We start from the raw sequence: 22091 nt of genomic DNA on the forward strand, positions 1-22091 counted from the left end.
AAATTCCCTTCCAGCTTTAAATTCCCTTTTGTGATACTTGCCGAACTTGTTTTACTGGCCCTGGAACATCCCCGCTCCTGCTCCTCCCTCAGCTGCCGCGCCCGAAGCCTGCACCAGAGGGCGCTGCAGGCGGGCCCTGGGGAGCTTGCGGTGGGCGGAGTGCAGAATCAGGGGAGGCTCCAGGACGCGCGGTGATTGGCCCCGGCCGGGGCGGAAGGGGGCGTGGAGGGGGCGGGACCGAGCTGCGCGGTGACGTCAGGATGGTGGGGGCGGGCCCGGGCCGCGCAGCGTGTGACGCCGCGGCCGCCGCGGAGCTGGGGATTAATGGGAAAAGTTTTGGCAGGCTTCGAAGGATCCTGCCGAGCCTGCCGGACGGCAGCGGCGGCGCGGGAGGCGGCCAGGACAGGTCAGTCCGGGTCGGGGGAAGCGGTAGGCAAGCGGTGCAAGGAGGCGGCGGGACCGGGCTGAGGCGGCCAGTGGGGCCGGGGCGGAGGGCCCGGCGGGGAGTGGGGTGGGGGGAGCGGCAGGGGTCCGCGGGCCAAGCCGCTGCGGCTTTCCGACACCCCAGCCCCGGCCCCGGCGGGTCCGCGGTGGTTTGTGGCTCTCCTGGCGCCCCTGAGCCCCGGCCTTTTGGACCCCCATCACTGAGCCCGAACCGCGGGCCTCCCCCACCCGACTCTGCCCCCTCTTGGGCCTAGTGGTTCCGTCTCCTCCCACTTCTGTGTCCGAGAGCCGGGTCTAAGGCTCGGGGTCCTCTCTCATTCCCTACCGTTGCCTCTGACCTCTTCCTTCATCCCTTCTCTGGTGTCTCCAAAGCCATTGCCCTCTCTACCCAGGGTCTCCTTGGGGGATCTTCTCTGCTCCTCTCGTTATCTTTATCTCGTGCCTTCGGCCTCCCATCCTTGCCCTCTCTGTCTTTGCTCTCTTTCCCCATCCCTGTCCCCTCCTTCCCCCGTTGCCTGGCCCCTCTCAGGATACGGTTTCTGGTCACCTTCGCGGTGTTATTAGGCTTTTTCAGCCCTTTGCCAGCAATCCCTGTCTGCCTAAGTCTGGCTACCCTCAGAGGCCCTATTTTTGCCCGTTTCTCTAATTTCCTTCTGATTAAGCCCTGTCCCCTGTATTCCTGTCATCTACCTCCCATTCCCTCCCAGTCCCTTGCCTCTACTTCAGGGAGAAGCCTTAGCTCCACACACTACTCTGCTTTCCCTTGACTTGCTATGGAGATACCTCTGGGGTGGGGTGGGGGGTGTCCAGCCCCTGATTGAAGTAAGGGCTGAGGTAAGTAACAGGCATGTCTTTGTGGGAGCATTTACTTGGGTGTTGCATCAGGGATGGTGTCCAATTTGTAGACCATTCTTACAATCTCAGCTTTAATACTTCCCCTTTATGGGTCTGTTGACTTCCAGGAACCCTTGGGGAGAGAGCAGCCGCTGACTTGGGTGTGTGCCAGGGGTAGCTGGAGGCCTCATCCAACTCTTTTCCCCTTCCAGGAAACAGTCTCTGTGTCTTTCCACTCTGGATCTACCAAGCACAGTTACACCATGATATTCCAGGTTATCTGTGCCCTCACTCCCACCCTTCACCCTGTGCCCCATCCCCAAACGCTAAGAGGAGTCTCCAGAAGTTGTGCCCCAGAGAATGCCTTAACCTTTTTCCTTTGTACTGGCTCCAAGAAATTTTTTTCCTACTTGAGTTTTGAAATAGATTGCTAGCCCGATAGCCCTGGGGCCAGCAGGCATCTGTCCTATTTATTGGTCACCGGAACCAGCTTCTGATTCTCACTCGTGCATCTCTGATCCACTGAATGTTAGAGCCTCTGATGTAAGTCACTGAGCAGGTTCTCTCGAAGGTTCTTCTCCCTCCCATTTTCCTTGAGAGCTTAATTTCCTGTGGATCCAAGAGGGAGGCTGACCCTAAGTTCTGGTCCCTTTGCCCTGTCAGGTGGATATCTGCCTGGGGAACTGGTGGGGCTACATTAGATAGACGGTGTCAGTGTCTCTGTCCAGTCACAAAGATACCCTCTCTGGGGCCAGAAAGCCTACCGCCTTCCTGGTGTATCTGGGGGTTTAACCTTCTTGTCAAGCAGAAAGTTCTTTTCAGATGCCTTCAATATGAGTCCCTTTATTTGGCATCGGTCCCCTGGAGAGATCTTTAGGAAACAACATTATCCTCTGTTTCTGCCCAGTCTGATCTTGGCGGATTCTGAAAGCATGACCCACTCTCACGTTTAGAAATGAAGGCCTGTTGTTTCACCTGGCTCCAGGTTTCTAGGTCTTCTCTTTTGAGGATCGTGCTCTCTGTCTTTGAGCCAGAATTGGACACAGAATTGGCAACTTTCAGGAGCTGTGGTGGAGAGCCAAGTGAACCAGCTTAGACCAGACTTTAAAGTTTTGGAATCCTCTTGTGCACTGACCCTTTTCTGTGAAAGAAATAGAACTGTGGGCATCTGAGCCAGTCCCCACTCCATTGACCCCTGAGCCCCTCCCTAAGCAGTACTTGGGTGGGATTTGGGCAGAATGGACCAAAAGGGGTCCCTTATTCTTATGAAGAGCATCCCTCCAGGGTTTTAATGGGTCATTCTGATGAAGCTGAGGTCGTGTGTTTGGCAGTAAGTTAGTCCAGTCTCTGACTCCCAAGGACTTTACCTGACTCTTTTGAGAGGTTTGCTCCTCCTCTGTTTTTGCTTACCCATTAGTGGTACTCTCCACCGAGGCAGCAGGTGAGAGGGCCTTAAGAAGAGGTCAAGTCCAGTCCTTATGGAACAGCTTGGGCACCGCCAGCTCTGGCTGGTTAGCTTCTTGCAGTTTGTCCACCCTGCGGCCTAGGTGGATGGTCAGGGTTATCAATGACCAAGTTCCCATTCAGTGAGTTTTGCAGAATTTGGGTCAGCCTTCTCTCTTTTTCAAAGGTGTGGGCAGACAGGGGCAGGCCCCTGACATTCTACAGAGGGTGTAGCCCATCAACTCCTTAGTTTAATGGACTGTTCTTTTTGTTTGGCTCTTTCTTCTCTGCCTCTCCACCGTTTTCCTGCTTTGGTGTATGCCTCTACCGGTTCCAGAAGAATGGCCCTTACCCCACCTGTGGTCCTTCAGATCTCTTCCCTCAGGGGCTGATAGAGGCTAGCCAGGGTTGCACGCTGACCTGGGAAGCATGCAGGCTTCTGCTTTGGATAGAGTGCAGCAGTTCTGGCTGTTGTGCAAGCCGTCCCGAGGGCCTGCAGATCCCGGCGTGTCCCGGGACAGTGCAGCTCCTCTCTCTCAGGAGGAGTTGGACCTGTCACCTCTAAAGGCCTCAGCTACAGCGCCTGTCCCTGCTGCCCACCTCCTAGGGTGTTCCCTGCTGGCTGGGGAGCTGAATTGCAGGGCCTGCCTCCAGTGCCTGAGTAGGGCCTGTAAGTGCTAGGACTTGCCCCACTGCCCTGCACTGTCCACGCTGGGATCACTCTCTTCCTCTCCCCACCCAGCGTCTCCATGGACTTTGTCCCACCAGGCCCTGGCTTGTGTCATGTCAGAAGTTCTGTGTGCAATGCCCTCGTCTGTGCCACGTTGTCCCAGATGGCACAGCGGCTGCTTCTTGTAGGTGGTCTGATGTCCCTGAGCATTTTGCTGTCCCTTTGGGTCCGGGGGAGGAGCCACTCACAGCAGCTGCAGTTCACCACGTCAGAGGAGAGCTGGGTGCTTGCTGGAGCCTGGCAGGGAGGAGATGGCCCCTTGCGTCAGGTTTCAGCCATGTGGGTCTTCTTCTTGGCAGATGGTTCCTGGCCTTTGTAGCTCTAAGGCTGGTGATTCGGGTGTGACTCTAGTCCCGCCACAGGGCTTTGGTCAAGGACTCAAGCATGACTCAGGGCATCTCCATTTCTGAGCTGCCACCTGTGGAGGATGTTGGGCTCCAGGTCCTTCTTCACTTTGCCAGCCCCTTCTGCCTCACCCTGGTAAAATCAGCCAAGCCGGTGTCTAATTACTTGGAGATGAGCAGACTACTTCCAGGATCGGGAAATATTTGCTGACTCAGGCTCAGAATAACAGCATCTCAGGGTGTGTGTGTGTGTGTAAGGGACAGAGAAAGAGCCAGCTTACCTGCAAGCAGTTTTTGAGTCCTAGTGTTTATTTATTTATTTATTATTTTTATTTATTATTATTATTTTTAAAGATTTTATTTATTTATTTGACAGAGAGACACAGCGAGAGAGGGAACACAAGCAGGGGGAGGGGAAGAGGGAGAAGCAGGCTCCCTGCCGAGCAGGGAGCCCGATGTGGGGCTCGATCTCAGGACCCTGGGATCATGACCCGAGCCGAAGGCAGACGCCCAACGACTGAGCTGCCCAGGCATCCCGAGTCCTAGTGTTTAATTATAACATTAATGCTGCTTTTCTGACCTCTGGTGCCTCTCAGCTGAAAATGTTGGGTTTCCTTCTGTCCTGCAGTGTTACGTGGTGTTTTGGGCATGCACGTGGTCCTCACGCAGTGGCTTCTGTTTACCGACAGATGAGGACAGATGCACCAAAGAGGTAATCCCGTTTTCCTTATCCAGGACCTCTGACGACCGACTGAGGCATCCCAGATTTAGGATCCTGGCCTAAAAGATGAAACAATTTCACTGGGGCTGAGTTCCCACATCCCAGGTGCCTATCATAAAATTTGATACTCATTGCTTCCACATAGTGGGCACTTATTAAATAATTATTAAATGTCTATGGCTTATGTAGTTTTTTGGGGAGCATTGAGATTTGCTCACCTTTACATGCATTAAAACATAAATTCCACAAGGGCAGGGACTTATTTTGCTTCCTGTTGTGTCTAGGACTGCCTAGTGCTGAGGAGATGCTCAAATATTTGTTGAATGAATCAGTGTTCAAACTTTTCTCCTCTGTCCATATGGATGCCAGGCCACAAAGATGGTGTCTATCATTCTTTCCTTTATGCAACAGACATTTCTGAGTGTCTGCTGTGTACCAGCCAGTGTACTAGATAGCGAAAAACCCAGATGCAATTCCTGCCTCATGGGTCCAAAGTTCGTTGGCACATATGAGATCTGGGCATAATACACAAGAGTTTTTTCTTCCATCTCTGCTGGCGTAGCAGGTCTTCACCAGTCTGAACAATGCTCTGGGCCACTCATTACTGTTTCCCTGTTTGTTCTCAGGATGCCTGGTGGATTTTATAAACTCCCAGAAGGGGAGCTGCAGGGAATTGGATGTTCATTGTCTCAACTATCTGGGAGGCCAGGCTGTGGTGAGGTCCCTGCTGGGGACCAGGGGAAACATGGGCTCCTGTCTGATTTGTTTTAATCTCTGAAGTTCAGTGGTTCCAGCAGCTGTTTATGGGCTTCACTTCCCTTTCTCTGCCTTTAACACCCTGTGGGTTTTCCTGTTGCCAGACAGGGTGCTGAGCCCATATGTCTGTCAGTCTGGTGGGGGGGGGTCAGGTTGTTTGTGGATCTTGCAGGAAGGCCTCAGGCAGGGGCCCCTCCTGTTGTCAAACCCAGACCCAGTCCTCTCGTCTGAAGGAAATGTGAATGAGGAAGAAGGGGGCTGTGGGGGGCTGTGGAGGTTCCCTGAGAGGGGTCAGGTGGAAGGGAGAGCTACTGAGTTCGTTGCTTTGTCATTCGTTCCAGCAGCAGCTGGCCACAGTGGCGACAGTTGTACCTGTCCAGGGCTTACTTGTCCAGTTTATCCCTGAGCTTGGAGCTCCCACTCTCAGCGAGAAGTGTTCTTTCTTAGTTTCCACCAGCAAAGGCGAGGCTAGGGCTTTATCAGATTTTTCAGTGCTAATCTCAGAAGACTGTGGTTTGGTCGTTATCTTAGTCTTTCCCATCTGAGGCACTTCTGTGGGTCAGGTCCTGTGACAGATGTTTCAGATACGGTCCTTGGCTGCTCCCCCACCCCCGCCCCCAAGTGTGTGGAGTCTAGCTGAGGAGAGAAGACATATGCACAAAAAGATTTTGAAAATATGAAGAGAGCTGGTGGGTACTGAGAACATACTGTGCAGGGGTACTCATTTGGAGGAGCAGGTCATCACTTTGGATCAGCTTTGTCCCTGAAGAAACTGGGTTTCAGATTGGGCCTTGAAAGAAAGTTGGTTTATTTTGAAGTCAACTTTATTTTTAAGATTTTATTTGTCAGAGAGAGAGAGAGCGCAAGCAAGGGGAGAGGCAGAGGGAGAGGGAGAAGCAGGCTCCCCACAGAGCAGGGAGCCCGACGCGGGGCTCGATCCCAGGACCCTGGGATCATGACCTGAGCCAAAGGCAGATGCTTAACCGACTGAGCCACCCAGGTGCTGCTGAGGTCAACTTTAGAACGTCATAAACAGTGATTCTCAAACTTTTTGACCTCAAGACCCCTTTACACTCTTAAAAATTATTAGGGAGCCAAGAACTTTTGTTTACCATAGTAGAAACTAAAAACCGAGGAATTTTTTTAAATTACTAACTTACTAATTCATTTAATATAATAATAAACCCATTACATTTACCACAAATGACATTTTTAAGAAAAAAATAGCTATTTTTCAGAACAAAGTTGAGAGAAGTGGCATTGATTTACATTTTTGGTGATCTCTTAATGTCTGGCTTAATAGAAGACAGCTGGATTCTCATAACTGCTTCAGTGTTCAGTCTCTTGAGATATGTTGTTTTATTTGAAGGCTATGAAGAAAATCTGGTCTCACACAGATAGCTTGTTGAGAAAGAGGGGGGTAATAGCTTTAATAGCTTTTGCAGATAATTGTGGGTATTCTTTGATACGATACCAAAACTGGACAAGTGGTAGTTTCTTAAAGATTAGCTGGAATGTGGAGTCTGAAACCTTACCAATGGAGTTTTCATACTTTGTAACATTAAAATCCATTGGTCCATCTTGTACTTTAAATGGATCTTTTACTTTACGTTGGTCACTGGAAAATATTGGTTCACTGAGTCATATAAATCTTCTAAATGTTGACATATTTCATTTTACAATATCAATAAATCATATTAATACCACTGATCTCAACAGAAAAGCGTTCAAGTGTTGGGAAGCTGTCAAGCTCAGAGTGGTGGATACGAGTTTTCCATAATTTGGATTTTCTCTTGAAAGCTTGATTCTTATCACTGGGAATGTACTGTCAGGTTTTTTGTTTGTTTGCTTAAAGATCTTATTTATTTATTGAGAGAGTGCACACGTGGGGGGGGGCAGGGGCAGAGGGAGAGAGAGAATCTCAAGCGGACTCCCCACTGAGTGTGGAGCCTGACACAGGGCTCGATCCCGTGACCCTGAGATCATGACCTGAGCCAAAACCACAAGTAGGACACAACCAACTGAGCCACTCATGGGTATCCCCATGCTGTCAGGTTTTTTTAATTGAATCTCCATTTTCAAGAAAAAGTCTGTCAAATAGTCAAAGTCTAAATAATTATAATGTGTTACTTTTTTCTTTCGAGTAAAAACGTTGTTTCATGAAAAAAATGACTAGTTTAGCCTACAGCTCAATCTCACAGTTTTTCTTGAGACAACCATGTCACTCTTAATTTGTTACAAAGAATATTTAAAAGACATGTTACTTAAGGGTCACAGTTTAATAAAGTCAGTTTTTATTGTCTCATCCAGGACAGTTTTTTTAAGATTTATTTATTTATCTTAGCACACAAGCAGGGAGAAGGGGAGGACAGGAGGGGGAGAACCTCAAGCAGGCTCTGACTCCCCGCTGAGTGCGTGGGGTCCCGACCCCACCACCCTGCAACCATGACCTAAGCTGAAATCAAGAGCCAGCCGCTCAACTGACTGAGCTACCCAGGTGCCCCTTGTCTAGCACATTCTTAAGTGAAATTGGAACTTTATTATCTTCCATGGTTCTTTGGATTGATCGGGCTCATCTGGGCAGTTCTCAGTTGGGGTATATTGCTTTAGTCAGATGGAGGCTGGGGCAGGAGTCGTGGGGGCTCAGCCGGGCTGGACATCCACACTGGCTCACTCACGTGGCTGGCACTTGATGCTGGCTGTTGACTGGAGTACCTACGTGTGGCCTCTCCATGTGCCTTGGGCTTCTCACAGCATGGTGGCTGGATTCTGAGCAGAAGCTTCCTAAGAGTGAGTATACTGAGAGATCCAGGCATGAAGGGCAAGGTTTCTTATGACCTAGCCTTGCCAGTGACACGGTGTCAATTCCTTTGTCTTTTCTTGGGCACAGGACTGGTTCAGATTCAGAGGACTATACAAGGGTATGAATACCGAGAGACATGGTTCACTGGGAGGGAGAGAAGGCTCCTTGGAGGCCAGCTACTACTTCAGAGCATCCTTTATGTGAGGTAGCCTGGCCTGTATATGGGTAACACTTCCAGGAGAAAAGTGCACCTTCTCACAATTTCCGTTCCTGGAGACCACCTTTAGTTAGGAAATTCTTAGCAGGCTGAATGCCAGGTAAAGGAATTTGCACTGTATGTTTTTGGGGCAGTGGGTAGCCACTGATGGTTTTGGAGCAAGGAATGATTGTGTTAGTATTGCATAAAGGTGGTTTGAGTAGAGGAAGAACTGAGGTAGAGAGGTTAAGTAGGAGACTATTGCAGTAGTCTGAATGGAAGGAAATTCTTCCTCATATTAAATATGAGTTCCTCTGGTTGCTGTTAAAATTATTGATTTTGATCTTTCAGCCACACAGATGAAGTACCCAGAGCAGGGCTAGAGGAACCCCTCCTCCCTCCTTATTTAGGGATGCTGATACACGAGAGAGATCAAAAGCTTCACAAAAGGTAGAAGGCAACTAAAGTGAGGCTTTATTGTCAAGGCACAATAAGAGGTTAATCATTATTTATTTGAGCTGGGGGGGGGGGACAGAGGGAGAATCTCAAAGGAGACTCCACACACAGCACAGAGCCTGACTCGGGGCTCAACCCCTCGACCCTGAGATCATGACCTGAGCCGAAACCAAGAGTTTGACGCTCAACCAACTGAGCCACCCAGGCGCCCCAAATCATAATTTGTTAAAAGAAAAAGCAAAAGAAAGCTAAAGCTTCACGTGCAGCCACTGACGATGTTTCAAATATACCCCAGTTTTGCGCTCATAGACCACCAGGAAGCGAGGAGAAGAGTGAGAGGAAGAAAGAGGGGGACAAATTCGAGAATGTTAGGGAGAGGGAGAAAGAAGGGGGTCAAGAGGAGTAAGCAGCAAAAGGGGTTTGAAGGAGGTCGAGATCGAGATCGGAGGAACTGCTCGCGGCTAAGGGACGACTCTGGGCAGACTGCAGAGCTGGCGGAGAGCCGGCTCCTGTGCTTCCTTGGGGCCCTGGCCTCTGGCTTTCAGCACCTCCCATCCTCACCCCGTCTCTCTGGCTTTTCTGTCTGTGAAGAGGCCATGGGAAGAGCTGGAGCGGATTTGCTGTTGGAGAGACCTGGGGGGACTCTTCGCTCTTGTGTATGGGGTCCTGACTTAATGATTAAAATGAACCTCGGGCGGTGCTGGTTTGTCCCCTTTCTTCTGAGGTGGGGAGCTCAGAAAGACATGCCTGTCTGAAACAGTTCCTTCCCTGATTTTCCGGCTGTGGCCCTGGGAGCCCAGCCTCAGTATGGGGGAGCCTGCAGGTTCTCTTCAACAGCTGGTGTTCTGGGCAGTATCGTGACACCCCTTCTTTTTTTTTTTTTTTTTCCGAGTCCAATCTTCAAAGCCTAACTTCCACCCAGCCTTATCATCATCTCAGCAGCTCCCCGAGACTGCTGGCGAATTCTCTACAGCTCCTGGTGACACACCTGTGAAAGAGTTCTCCCATGGGGAGGATACTGAAGGGAGAGGCTCCCGGTGTTGGGGGAAAACCACTTCATGCTTGAGTTCATTTCTCTACTGTTAGACTAACAGGTGCCTAAAAACCGATTTTCACTGCCTTCATTGTAATCTTCAGTAACTCTTTGAGCCTTGTCTTACCACTGCCTCTGGTACTTCCCTCATCCAAGAGCTGTAACCTCAGAGGCACACATTTATTTGGCCACCACTCCAGTGGAAGTACCGGCCAGCTTTGCTCTCCCAACGGCAGCTTTTGCCAAGCCGGCCGCCCTACATATGTAGTGGTCTGCGGGCCCACCCTCTCCTCAGAAACGGCCTGTCCGTCCATGTGCCAGAACCCAGAGCTTTACCTATCATCCCCTTGTCCAAACAAGCAGAGGAGGCATGCCCTCCTCAGTTTCCCTTAATTGCTTCCAACATTGCCTTGTTCACGTCTCTCACCTTCTTCACTTCCAGTGCTAGAGACATTTTGGGCTGGGGAATTCTTTATTGAGTAGGCTGGCTGTGTGCTGTAGGATATTTAGCATCATTCCTGGCTCGTACCCACTAGATGTTAATAGCGTCTCCCCCGCTTCTGCCTCCCTTTCCCGCAGCAGTTGTGAAAACCAAGAATGTCTTCAGACATTGCCACATACACCCTAGGGGGCGAACTCACCCCTGGTTGGTAGCCTTTGCCCTGCCGCTTCGCCTACTAAATATTCCTGGCCATCTGGGCCCCCTGGTGAACATCACATCAGTAGAACCAATACAGTAAGCATGCAGCTCTTACACTGGAAATGCTTCCTCCTCAGTCACCTCACTGGGCCCTTGAGGGTTTGGGGAGGAGTGAAATAATTCACAATGACAATCATTGTCAATAACTGAATAATTCACAATGAGCTAGCATGTTCCACCTCAGGAAGAAGCCATAACTGATACCCGCGCAACAGAGGGACAGTGTCCAAAGGTGTAAAGCAATGTCCTGGAGTGATTGTGTTTGTCATGTCTTGCTTTTCCAAGTATTTCAGTGTCTGGGCCAAAACCACCTTCCTATAGCTGCCAGAGGCGCCATGTAGAATAGAGTTGGTAATATGTCGCAGGTAGACTACCATTAACCTGTCTGTTCCTGGCATCAGACATTACCAGCTGATCTGGTGCTCTGATCACAGCGGTCTTCCTCCTCTCTCCGAAGCCACATGGGTTCTCAGAACCCTCTACCCAAGGCAGTTCTCATGAGAGAAGGCTTACCTGCTGTCCCTGATCGTGAGCTTCTCTGTCTGGGTCATTTCTTTCCAGCTTCCCCTCCTGCAAAAGCCTTTAGGACAGTCCAGAGATCCAGTGGGTTCCCCTTGGCCCTCAGCACTTGCATCTTAGGATGAACTCCTGCGTGGTCCATTGGAAGGTCCAGGTTCGAGATTACCCTTCTTCTCTAAGGAGGCCCTCCAAAGGCCAAAATGGTCAGTTCCATTAAATTAATTCCCCACCCCTTAGATAATAGCAAGCAGTGATAGCAAAAGAAAGACCCTGGCCCAGGACACTGCCAAGATGATTCCTGTTCTGGTCCTTCTTTCATGTGGACCAGAGGTCTGAACTCTGTTTCTTCCACATTCCTGGAATCCGTCTGCCATGGTGTAGACGGGGTCATGGCCCCCGAAGGTATCCAGGCCGTAACCCCTGGGACCTGTGGATGCTACCTGATATGGCAAAATGGACTTTGCCGATGCGATTAGTTTAAGGATCTCGAGATGGGGAGATTATTCTGGATTATCCGAGTGGGCCTTAAGTGCAGTCACGGGTGTCCTGTGAAGACGGAGGCAAAGGGAGATTTGATACAGAAGAAGGCAGCATGACTGCTGCAGCAGGATGCTATCCCGCTGGCTCTGCAGATGGAGGAAGAGGCCAGGGAGCGCCAGGAACGCAGCTCTAGAAGCTGGAAAAGGCAAGGAAGCAAATGCTCCTCAAGAGCCTCTGGAGGAAGCGTGGCCTTGCCAATACCTTGATTTTGGAGTGAAACCAGTTTTGGACTTTGGCCTCCAGAACTGTAAAAGAATAAATATGTTTTGTTTTAAGCCACTGGGTTTGTAGTAATTTGTAACAGCAGCAATAGGAAACCACTCCAGGCCCAGGGGGTGACTTGGCTGGCCCTCATTCAATAAGAATTATAGCAGTTCAAGATTCTAGGCCCTGCCTTTTCCCAGACTGATATTCGAAGCAATACGTTCTTTGAAGGAACCTTTCAGGGAGTTCTTGGGGAGTAAAAGAAAAGGCCTCAGGTAGTGTCTCTGATCCTTGCTTTTGGAAGTCACCCCACACCTTCAGTCAGATGAGTAAGAAAGGGTTTCTTTCAGACTGTTGAGGCTCCAGGATTTAGTTTAAACCTGACTCCACTTCCATCTTCCACTCATTAATATGCAGCTATCAGGTACCTCCTATGTGCTAAGCATTGGGGCTGAAGGAGTGAACAAAGCAGATAAAAAAGTCCCGTGCTCTCATGGTGGTTATGGTGGAGAACAAGGAGAGAGCCAGAATTATGTAGCTAGCATGTCAGATGGTGGTCAATGCTATGTCATAAAAAATAAAGCAGGAGGGGCACCTGTGTGGCTCAGTCAGTTAAGTGTCCGACTCTTGGTTTTGGCTCAGGTCATGATCTCAGGGTCATAAGTTCAAGCTCGGCATGGAGCCTACTTAAAAAATAAAATAAGGGGCGCCTGGGAGGCTCAGGTGGTTAAGTGTCTTACTCTTGGTTTCGGCTCAGGTCATAATCTCAGGGTCGTGAGATTGAGTCTGGTGTCGGGTTCTGTGTGGAGTGTGCTTGAGATTCCCTCTTGCCCCCTATTCGCGAGCACTCTCTCTCTCTCTCTCTCAAATAAAGAAATACATAAATCTTTTAAGAAAAGGCAGGAAAGCGTAGTCGCACTTTTAAATAGAGGGCTTGAGGAAGGCCTCAATGAGAAGGTAGTAGTTGAGCTCAAAGAGAAGAAGGAGCCATGTGTGGGAAGAATCTCACAAGCAGAGGGAAAGCAAGTGCAAAGGCTCTGAGGCAGGAACATGGCTGGTGTGTTTGAGGAATAGCCAGGAGGCCACAGTGGCTGGAGCGGAATGAGGAGAGAAGAGCCTAGAAGATGAGGTCAGAGACGTGACTGGGGCCAGATCACTGTTGACCCTAAAGAAGTGTAAAATCTCTCACGTCACCTGGCCCTTAGCCTCTTCCCTCCTTTCCTCCTCTTCACACCCCCTCTCAGTCTTTATGCCTGTGTTCCTCAGTTCCTTTCCATAGAATATTTGTCACGTCATACCTAGGACACATCAGCAGGTAAATATAGTCAACTTAAAATATTAGAAGAGGGAAAAAGCAACCTCTTTTTGCTGAATAATAAAAGCAGCTCCACTGTCCGTGGAAGTGTGGAGCCGTGTTCCTAGAAATGCAGGTTGGCTGCTCTGCTCTCCCCAGGCAGTTCTGGGGTGGTTCCTGGGGGTCCTCACTTCAGTCACCCTCCTCCTCAGCTCCATGAGGACCTCCAGGCCCCCATGCCTGCTACTTCTTCCCACTCCACTCTACCTGGGCTACTCAGTGTGGTCCCACAGATTCCCACCTGAAATTCTTAACAGCTCACTCACCTCCCCGCCGTTCCTCCCAGGAGTGGCCCCATAGCCTGCCTTCTCCCCAGCTACCCAACCAGGAGGCTGAGGGCTGCGGGGAAAAAGAGAGCAAAGCGCACAAGCTGGTGCCACTGCATGTTTATGGTTATCACTTAGATCATCTCCCCAGAAATTGGCTCTTGATGGGCAAGTGCCTTGTGCAGAGGTGCTCACCGAGCTCTTGTCAGACGGAAGAGTGCCTGGATGGCCGGCCTAAGCGGCTTGCTTCCCAGAGTAGCCCTGGCACTAACCTACCCGAAGAGCCCTGTCTGGGAAGTCATTTCACGGGGCAGCAGTCAGACATCTGTAGAAGGAAACTTAAGGCCCCCTTTCCTAGTTCTTACTCTTCCCTTTGGTTGAAGCTTAGTGGAGACAACTGAGGTTTTTGGTTTTGGCAGAATCTTTTCTATATGTCTCCTTCTCTCCACTTCCTCCACTGGGGGTCCTAGTAAGGCTCCTTTCTCATACCTCTGGCTCAGCACCTACCATAGTATATTATGGTGGAGTTATTGTCCACATTCTAGGCTCGGACTGTGAGTTCTTTTGAGAGCTGGGCTCACCTGTGTCTAATCCCCTTCCCATTCCCGACAGAAGTCAGTAGCTATCAGGCGCCAAGTGAGGCTGTGGCTCTCAGGTATTGAATGCACTGTGCTAATTACTTCCCATGCATCACCTTGTTTAATGCCCACAACCCTGAGACGTAGGAGTCATCACACCCTTTTTACAGATGAGCGTGCCGAGGCTCAGACTATTAGGAAATTTGCCTGAAGCTGCACAACTAGTAAGTGGCAGAGCTGAGATTTGAACCCAGGTGTGTAAAGCTGTGTCTTTGATTACCACACAGCAGGGCCTCCCCAAGGAGGATGGATGGTTGAATCTAATTCTTCCAGTTTGGAAAGTACCTGCTTGACTGGCCAGACTGGTATTGACTTCCAAGAACACTCCCTGCTTTCGAGCACAGCAGTGTCTTGTTGGTCACTGAGCAGAACCAAATGTTGGCAGGCTTTGGAGGCCCCTGCAGAGTCTTGTTCCAGGTCCGTGGGAAGAGGAGGTCCTGAGAATATGGCTGCATTTAGTGTCTCCCTGGATCTGCTTCAAGGTAGCGTGCAGCCCCCCTCAAACCAGAAGAAATAACCGGCCAACTGGTGGGCCAGGCATGTAGAATGGAAGAGACTTGTAGGGGGAAAAAACAATCTCTGATCCAAGTGACCAATCAGCCCGTTTTCAGTCTGGTGAAGGGAGAGAAGAAGGAGAAGGGGGCCCAGATATGCACATAGGGAGAGAAGAAAGGAAGGGAAGTTGCCTTTATTCGGCTTCTCCCTTGGCCCAGACGTCACGCCATGGATGAGCTCACTGTCCCTCACACCAGCCTGCAAGAGGCGGGTATTGGTATAGCCATTTAACAGATGAGGAGGTGTAGGATCACAGACGTTAAACAGCTTACTCAGGTCACACATCTGACAAATGACGGAGCTGAGGTTTAAACCCTTTGGACCCCCTGTGCTTATGAGTGTGTGCACGTGTGCATCTGCAGGCCGTGAGCGGAGGCTGAAGGGGAAATCAGGGCTCTGGGTACCTGTCCTGCTCAGCAGTGTGGGCCCTACCTAGTCCAGCAGGACACTGGGCTCAAACCAGCAGTGGCCTTGTATTTTTCCCCTTTCTTGTACCTTGCCATCCCTGGTTTATTTTTAGAGAGCTATTTTTATTTCTGCTCCCACTTCCTGGCTGGAGGCTGGGGTTGGGGTGCAAGGAAGGCATTGGGCATCAGAAGAGGCAGAGGCAGGCCTAGGTGGCATCTTGGTGCCCTCGGCTGGGCCCTGGGGACTGTGCTCAACTGCTTGCCTTGATGAGCTCCTCAGGTCAGCCGTAGGCCCAGGGGGTCCTGGACAGAGGGACAGTTGCGCTCCTCATTTCTTTGCCTATCAGAAGGGAATGAGCCTGTCCCCTGGAGCGGAACAGGAAGTAGCATGTGGCACTCTTTATATTTTTAGCTCACTGGCTGTTTCTGAGGCCAAGAACTTTGAGGGAATATGGGGTCCTGGTTAGGAGCCAGAATCCGTGGGTCTGCGTTCTGGCTCCACTGGTAGCTTTAGGCAAGTCACTTTATGCCTTGACGGCTTCCTCGTCTGTTAACGTCGGGGAACGAACCATAGACCCTACCCCTCAGGGGTGACTTGAGGATTCAGAGAGCTCGTCCATGTCAAGGCACAGCTGTGGCACTCATTAGGTGTTGACTATTTTATTGTTAGCATATCTCTGGACCCTTGGCACCTCGCACCACGCGGTGGATGCCAGTAAATGTTGGTTGGACTGAACAGAACTTCAAGACTATTGGTTGTCCTGTTTCCATCAGAATGTTGGCTGTAGTCAGTGACTGCCTGCAAGACCCCACAGAGTAATTCCCATGGCAGCTGCCTGCAGTCCACAGTCCCCAGCCCTGGTTTTGCTTTTGCACCTTTCTGAGGCTCTGGCTTTGGGTTGTGAGCTCTGGAGGGGTTGGGGCATGTGTCCCATGGGTGCAGGCATTACCAGGTGGTTCTGGGTGCTTGGGCCCAAGGTTCTGAAGGAGGGGCTTGCCACTGGCAATCTGTTGTAGCTAGTAACAGTGAAGGACATCTTTGGAAACTTGTACTTGGGGGCTCAGAAGTTAATCAGATACCACCAGTGGCCAGTATTATGGGTATTTGGGAAACTGTGTTTCTTAGGATCTGGAGCTGGCACTCGGGCACAAGCGTTTCCATGTGTGTGGTTTTTAATTTATTTTAAAATGTTTTAATTATATAAATAGTGCTTATTCATAATATACAATTAGAATACTTAAGTCGGGGTGCCTGGGTGGCTCAGTTGGTTAAGCGTCTGCCTTCGGTCCAGGTCATGATCTCCAGGTCCTGAGATCGAGCCCCACGTTGGGCTCCCTGCTCAGCGGGGAGTCTGCTTCTCCCTCTCCCTTTGCCCTTCCCCTGTTCATGCGTGCTTGCGCTCGCACACACTCTTTCTCTCTCTATATGTATATCTCAAGTGAAGTCTGAAAAAAAAAAGAAAAAAAATACTTAAGTCATGGGGCTATAATGGATAGCATGCAGTATAGTCAATAATACTGTGTTACAAATTTTAAAGTTGGTAAGAAAGTAAATCTTAAACGTTCTCATTACCAGAGGAAAAAATATTTGTAAGTTTGTATGGTAACGGATAGTGACTAGACTTACTGTGGAGATCTTTTTGCGTTGGGTATAAATGTTGAATCATTATGTTGTGCACTTGAAACTAATGTATGTCAATTATACTTCAATAAGAAAAGAAAATACAGCTGAGCACTGAGAAGGAACTAAAAGTCATACATTATCATAGCATCCATAAGTGACTGCTGTAAATTTTAATCTATGTTCTTTCAGATTTTCTGTGTGTACTTACTTGGTTTTCTTTGAAAAGTGGGATATTATTTAACAGTCAGTTCTGGGACTTGCCTTTCCCATTTTTCAGGTGGTTTCTTCTGTCTGCTCTCTAACCTTCCCTGCCCTTTGTGATTGAGCAAAGAAAGGCATCTTGCCCAAAGGGAGGCATCTGGGAAGGATGAATCACTGTTCATTGCTGTGATGGTTTAAAGGGCAGAGGGCAAAAAGGTGCCTATTTCTCCCCATCCGTATTTCTCCCTACCCCCTCCCTGTCTGCTCTCCCTCCCCACCCGTCTGCCTTTTTTTCTCCTTCCATACAAAACCCAGAAAGGATACCGCCTCCAGTCTGAAGGTTTCTTTTCATGGCTTTTAGGGAGAACCCTCTCATGATTTCAGAAAAAAACATACACAGAGAGGAGATGGGAAGGATCATGCCTCAGCTTGGGGGGAGGGGGGTGCTTGGGAAGAATAATAGGAGGGCCTGGGTCCCTGGTTCTGGAGAAGGAATTGGATGATAGGTTGGGGGGTCAGGGCAGCTGCGGATGGCAGTAGGGACTCCTCGCTGACAGGGCGAACAGGATGACCAGGCAGAAGTGTAGAGAATAAGGAGCCCAGATATGGGTCGGAAACAGGGAGAAGGAAATATGTCTCAGTGGGACATGCTCCTCCACCGAGGCCCTGCTCTTCCCATGAACTTGCATCTAGTCTACTTTCCCCACCTGGCAGGGTCCAGGCCAAGTGGTCTGACAGGTCTGGTAGACCCGGCCCTGCTGACACCGTGTGTTAGCTGCTCCGTGGCACCTCACTGGGCGGTAGGCAGGGGTCTGAGCATACTTGTCGGGCATAGGGAAGATGTTCCCAGCATCCTCAGCAGCTCAGATTCCATTCTAGAAAAACAGCCCAGAGTCAGGGAGAAAACTAAAGATGGGGTGTTCTGGGAGGAATAAGCTATGCCTCCCCTTTATTTCTCACAGTAAAATGGGGTCCCTGGCAGTAGGTGAGGAAAAGGCCTATCTGAGCCCTGAAGGTGAGTGAGACTTGGCATCTCAGGTTTTTTCTGGACCACTCTGGTCTGCACACAGGCTGGTGTTGCGTGGTGGGGCCAGGAATTCGTGATTACGAACAGGATGATTTCCATAAGCTGTGTGTTGCTGTGGGCCTGACTGGGTCATACTTGTTTTCCTGTGGATCCCAGTCCTGGTGCGACCTGGCAGATACTGTCTGGACCACAGAGCAGGGTAGCTTCCTGTCCGTCCCCTCAAGCCTGCACTGCTCCTCTCCCTTCCTCCATTCCTGAGCTATAATTAAGTTCCTGCGTGAAACCAAATCCCTCAGCTGACACACGCTTGTAACTGCAGTCCCCGTCATTGGGCAGCTCGTCTGGGGTGACTCTTGGGGCTGGTGTCTCAGCCTCCAGACGGTCCTGGGTAGGTTTATGTAGGAGGTGGAGACCCGCCAGGAAAGGGGTGGGTCTGGTGAGGCAGGGGCAGGCCTTGCCCAAGAGTCAGAAAGTGGGAAGTCATGGGGGCGATGCGGGGCTGGTGAGCAACCAGAGAGTGCCGGGGGACAGAGAGGGTGGAGGAGACAGACGGGCTGCCTTGCAGGGTGAGAGGGCATGGACAGAGACAAGCTTTCGAATCACTAAGCCACGAGGCAGATTGTGAGCAGTTTATGTTACATTTTTTTTTTTTTTAAGATTTTATTTTTTTATTTGAGAGAGAGAGAAGGAGCAGAGGGAGAAGCAGACTCCCCTGCTGAGCAGGGAGCCCAACTTGGGACTCGATCCTACGACTCATGATCCAGGATCATGACCCGAGCCAAAGGCAGATACCTAACGGACTGCACCACCCAGGCGCCTGGTTTATGTTACATTCTGTATCTTTCTCCAGCATTTCAAAAATTGAGATCTACTTCACATAACATAAAATTCGCTACTTTAAAGTGTGCACCTCACTGGTTTTTGGTATACTTACTATGGTGTATCACCGCTAATTCCAGAACATTCCCGTCACCACAAAACAAACCCTGTACCTATTAATAGTTAGTCCCAGTACCACTCTCCCCTCAGCCACTAACCTATCCTTCTCTATGGATTTCCCTATTTCAGACATTTTGTATAAATGGAATCATACAATGTGTGGCCTTTTGTGTCTGTCTTCTTTCACTCAGTGTAACGTCGTCAAGGTTCATCTGTGTACTTGCTGTCTAAGTAGCACGTAATGGTACTTCATTCCTCTTTATTTCTACTTGATGGGAAATACTGTGTTTTGTTTATCCATTCAACAGTTGGGTTGTGTCCATCTTTTGGCTGCTACAAACATTCATTTATAGGCTTTTGTGTGGACATATGCTTTCAGTTCTTTTGGGAGTATACCTAGGGATGGGATTGCCAGGTCATGTGCTAATAACTCTGTGTTTGACATTTTGAGGAACTACCAAAGTGGCTGCACAGTGCCCTCACTCATTTATTTGTTTATTAGGTTGATTAGCTATTTATTTTTCATTATAAAATATACGTAACATAAAATTTATTATTTTAACCATTTTTTAAACGTACAGTTCAGTGGCATTTAGTATATTCACACTGTTGTACAACCATCACCACCATCCATCTCCAGAACTTTTTTTCATATTGCAAAAATGAAACTTTGTAAATAATGCCCCACCACCCCTTGCCCCCAGCCCCTGGCAACCACTGTTCTACTTTCTGTCTCTAGGCATTCGACTAGGCTCAGTAGGTCATGAGTGGAATCATCCAGTAGTTTTGCTTTTGTGACTCTGGCTTACCTCACTCAACATAATGTCTTCAGGGTTCATCCATGTTGTTATGTTAATGTCCTTACCTTTTAAGGCTGAATAATATTCTATTGTATGTATATACAGGCTTACCTTGTTTTACTGCACTTCACTTTATTGTGCTTTGGAGATACTGCTTTTTTTTTTTTTTTTAAATGAAGTGAGGGTTTGTGGCAAACCTGTGTGGAGCAAATCTCTTGGCACCATTTTTTGAACAGCATTTGCTCATTTCACGTCTTTGTGTCACATTTTGGTAATAACTGCAATATTTTAAACTTTTTCATTTTTATTATATTTGTTGTTGTGATCTGTGTGATCAGTGATGACGAGTCCTTGAAAGCTCAGGTGATGGTTAGCATTTTTTAGCAATAAAGTGGTTTGTAATTAAGGTATGTCCATTTTTAAGACATAGTGCTCTTGCACACTTAATAGACTACAGCATAGTGTGGGCATTCCTTCTTTGCCCTGGGAAACAAAAAAACACTGGACTCGCTTTATTGTGATGTGTGCTTGATTGCAGTGGTCTGGAGCTGAACCTGCAGTAAGTGTAAGGTATGCCCCTAGCACATTTTGTTGATCCATTCCTCCATTGACGATCCGTTCATCTGTAGCTTTCACCTTTTGGCTGTGTGAATGTGCTACTATAAATATGGATGTAAAAATATCTGTTCATGGCCCTGCTTTCAGTGTTTTGGGGTGTATATACCCAGAAGTAGAATTTCTGGATCATGTGCTAATTTTATTTTTAATTTTTGAAGGAACCACTGTACTGTTTTCTGTAGTGGCTACACTGTTTGACATTCCCAACAGCAGTGTACAAGAGTTCCCATGCCCTCACTCGTGATCGATAGCTTGGTTGAGTATAGAATCCTTAGAATTTTTAGGTCACTGCTCCATGTTTCAGTATGAATAATGAAGTTAATTGGCTTCTGGGTACTTCGTAAGTAAGTAATCTGGTTTTTTTTCGCTCTGAAAGATGTAAGGATTTTCTTTATTCTTGGAATTTAGGCATATCACCAGGATATAGCTAGGTATTTGTCTTCTTTCCTTAATTCTTGCAGGGCCCTAATGGCTGAAGAGTCCTTGGGACATTTTCTACTATTTGTTTCCTTCAATGTCTCTTTCCTCTACTTCTAGGACTCTTAATAGACTTCGGACTTTTGGACTTCTTGGTTCACTGCTAGTGTGTGGAAATATGATTGATTTTTTAAAAATGATTATTGACGTGCAATATTGTATTAGTTTCAGGTGTACAACAAAGTGATTCAGTATATACATTACAAAATAGTCACCACAGTAAGTCTAGTTACCATCTGTCACCAAACAAATATTGTTACAGTATTATTGACTATATTCCCTGTGCTGCACATTATATCCTCGTGTCTTGTTTATTTTATAACTGGAAGTTTGTACCTCTTAATCTCCGTCATCTATTTCATCCACCCCCCCCCACCCGCTCCCCTCTGGCAACCATCAGTTTGTCCTCTGTATCTATGAATTTACCCTTTCTGTTTTGTTTGATTGTTTGCTTTTTAGATTCTACATATAGGTGAAATTGTATGGTACCTGTTTTCCTCTGACTTAGTTCTTAGCACACTACCCTCTAGGTCCATTCACATTATCACACATGGCAAGATTCCATTCTTTTTTATGGCTGAATGATATTCCATTGTGTAGAATATTAGTGGACATTTAAGTTGTTTCCATATCTAGGCTATTGTAAATAATGCTGCAATGAACGTAGGGGTACATATGTCTTTTCAAGTTAGTGTTTTTATTTTATTTATTTGAGAGAGCAAGCATGCGAGAGCACAAGCAGGGGGAAGGGCAGAGGGAGAGGAAGAAGCAGACTCCCCACTGAGCAGGGAGCCCAATGTGGGGCTCTATCCCAGGACCCTGAGATCATGACCTGAGCTGAAGGCAGATGCTTAACTGACTGAGCCACCCAGGTGCCCCATTTTTTTTTTTTTTTTTAAGTAGGCTCTGCACTGGGTGTGGAGCCCAACGCAGAGCTTGAACTCACAACCCTGAGATCAAGACCTGAGCTGAGATCAAGAGTTGGACACTTAACTTAATGTCCCAGTGTTTTCATTTTCTTCAGATAAATACCTAGAGGTGGAATTGCTGGATCATATAGTAGTTTTAATTTCTTGAGGAACCTCCATACTGGTTTTCATGGTGACTGCAACAATATACATTTCTACCAAAAGTGTACTAGAGTTCCCTTTTTTCCATACTCTCGCCAACACTTATTTCTTGTTTTTTTGATAATAGCCATTCTAACTATTATAAATGTAAGGCAGTATCTCATTGTGGTTTTGATTTGCATTTCCCTGATGGTTAATGATGTTGAGTGTCTTTTCATGTGCCCGTTGGCCATTTGTATATCTTTTTTTAGAAAAATGTCTATTCAGTTCCGGTGCTCAGTTTTTAATCAGATTGTTTTTTGTTTGTTTTTGCTGTTGAGTTGTAGGAGTTCTTTAAACTCATACAAACTTTGGATGTTAACCCCTTATCAGATGTATCATTCTCAAATATC

At 48.3% G+C, this 22091-nt stretch overlaps 1 protein-coding gene across 3 annotated transcripts in view; it reads left to right on the forward strand.

Moving 5' to 3' along the window:
- Positions 1 to 248: 248 nt before the first annotated feature.
- Positions 249 to 22091, forward strand: part of PPARD (peroxisome proliferator activated receptor delta) — an 80034-nt gene continuing 58191 nt past the window's right edge. For 2 of the 3 annotated variants that reach the window (XM_045866762.3, XM_064597512.1), the window contains exons 1-2: positions 249 to 406; positions 4424 to 4507. The gene's annotated coding sequence lies outside the window, so the exon portion shown is untranslated. The remainder of the gene's footprint in view (positions 407 to 4423; positions 4508 to 22091) is intronic. The other variant, XM_045866763.3, reaches the window with a different exon arrangement.

The sequence above is a fragment of the Mirounga angustirostris genome, unplaced genomic scaffold (assembly GCF_029215605.1).
Source record: "Mirounga angustirostris isolate CCGP_5_RB_7025 unplaced genomic scaffold, mMirAng1.0.hap1 SCAF_8, whole genome shotgun sequence".
In the NCBI taxonomy this organism is placed as follows: Eukaryota; Metazoa; Chordata; class Mammalia; order Carnivora; family Phocidae; genus Mirounga; species Mirounga angustirostris.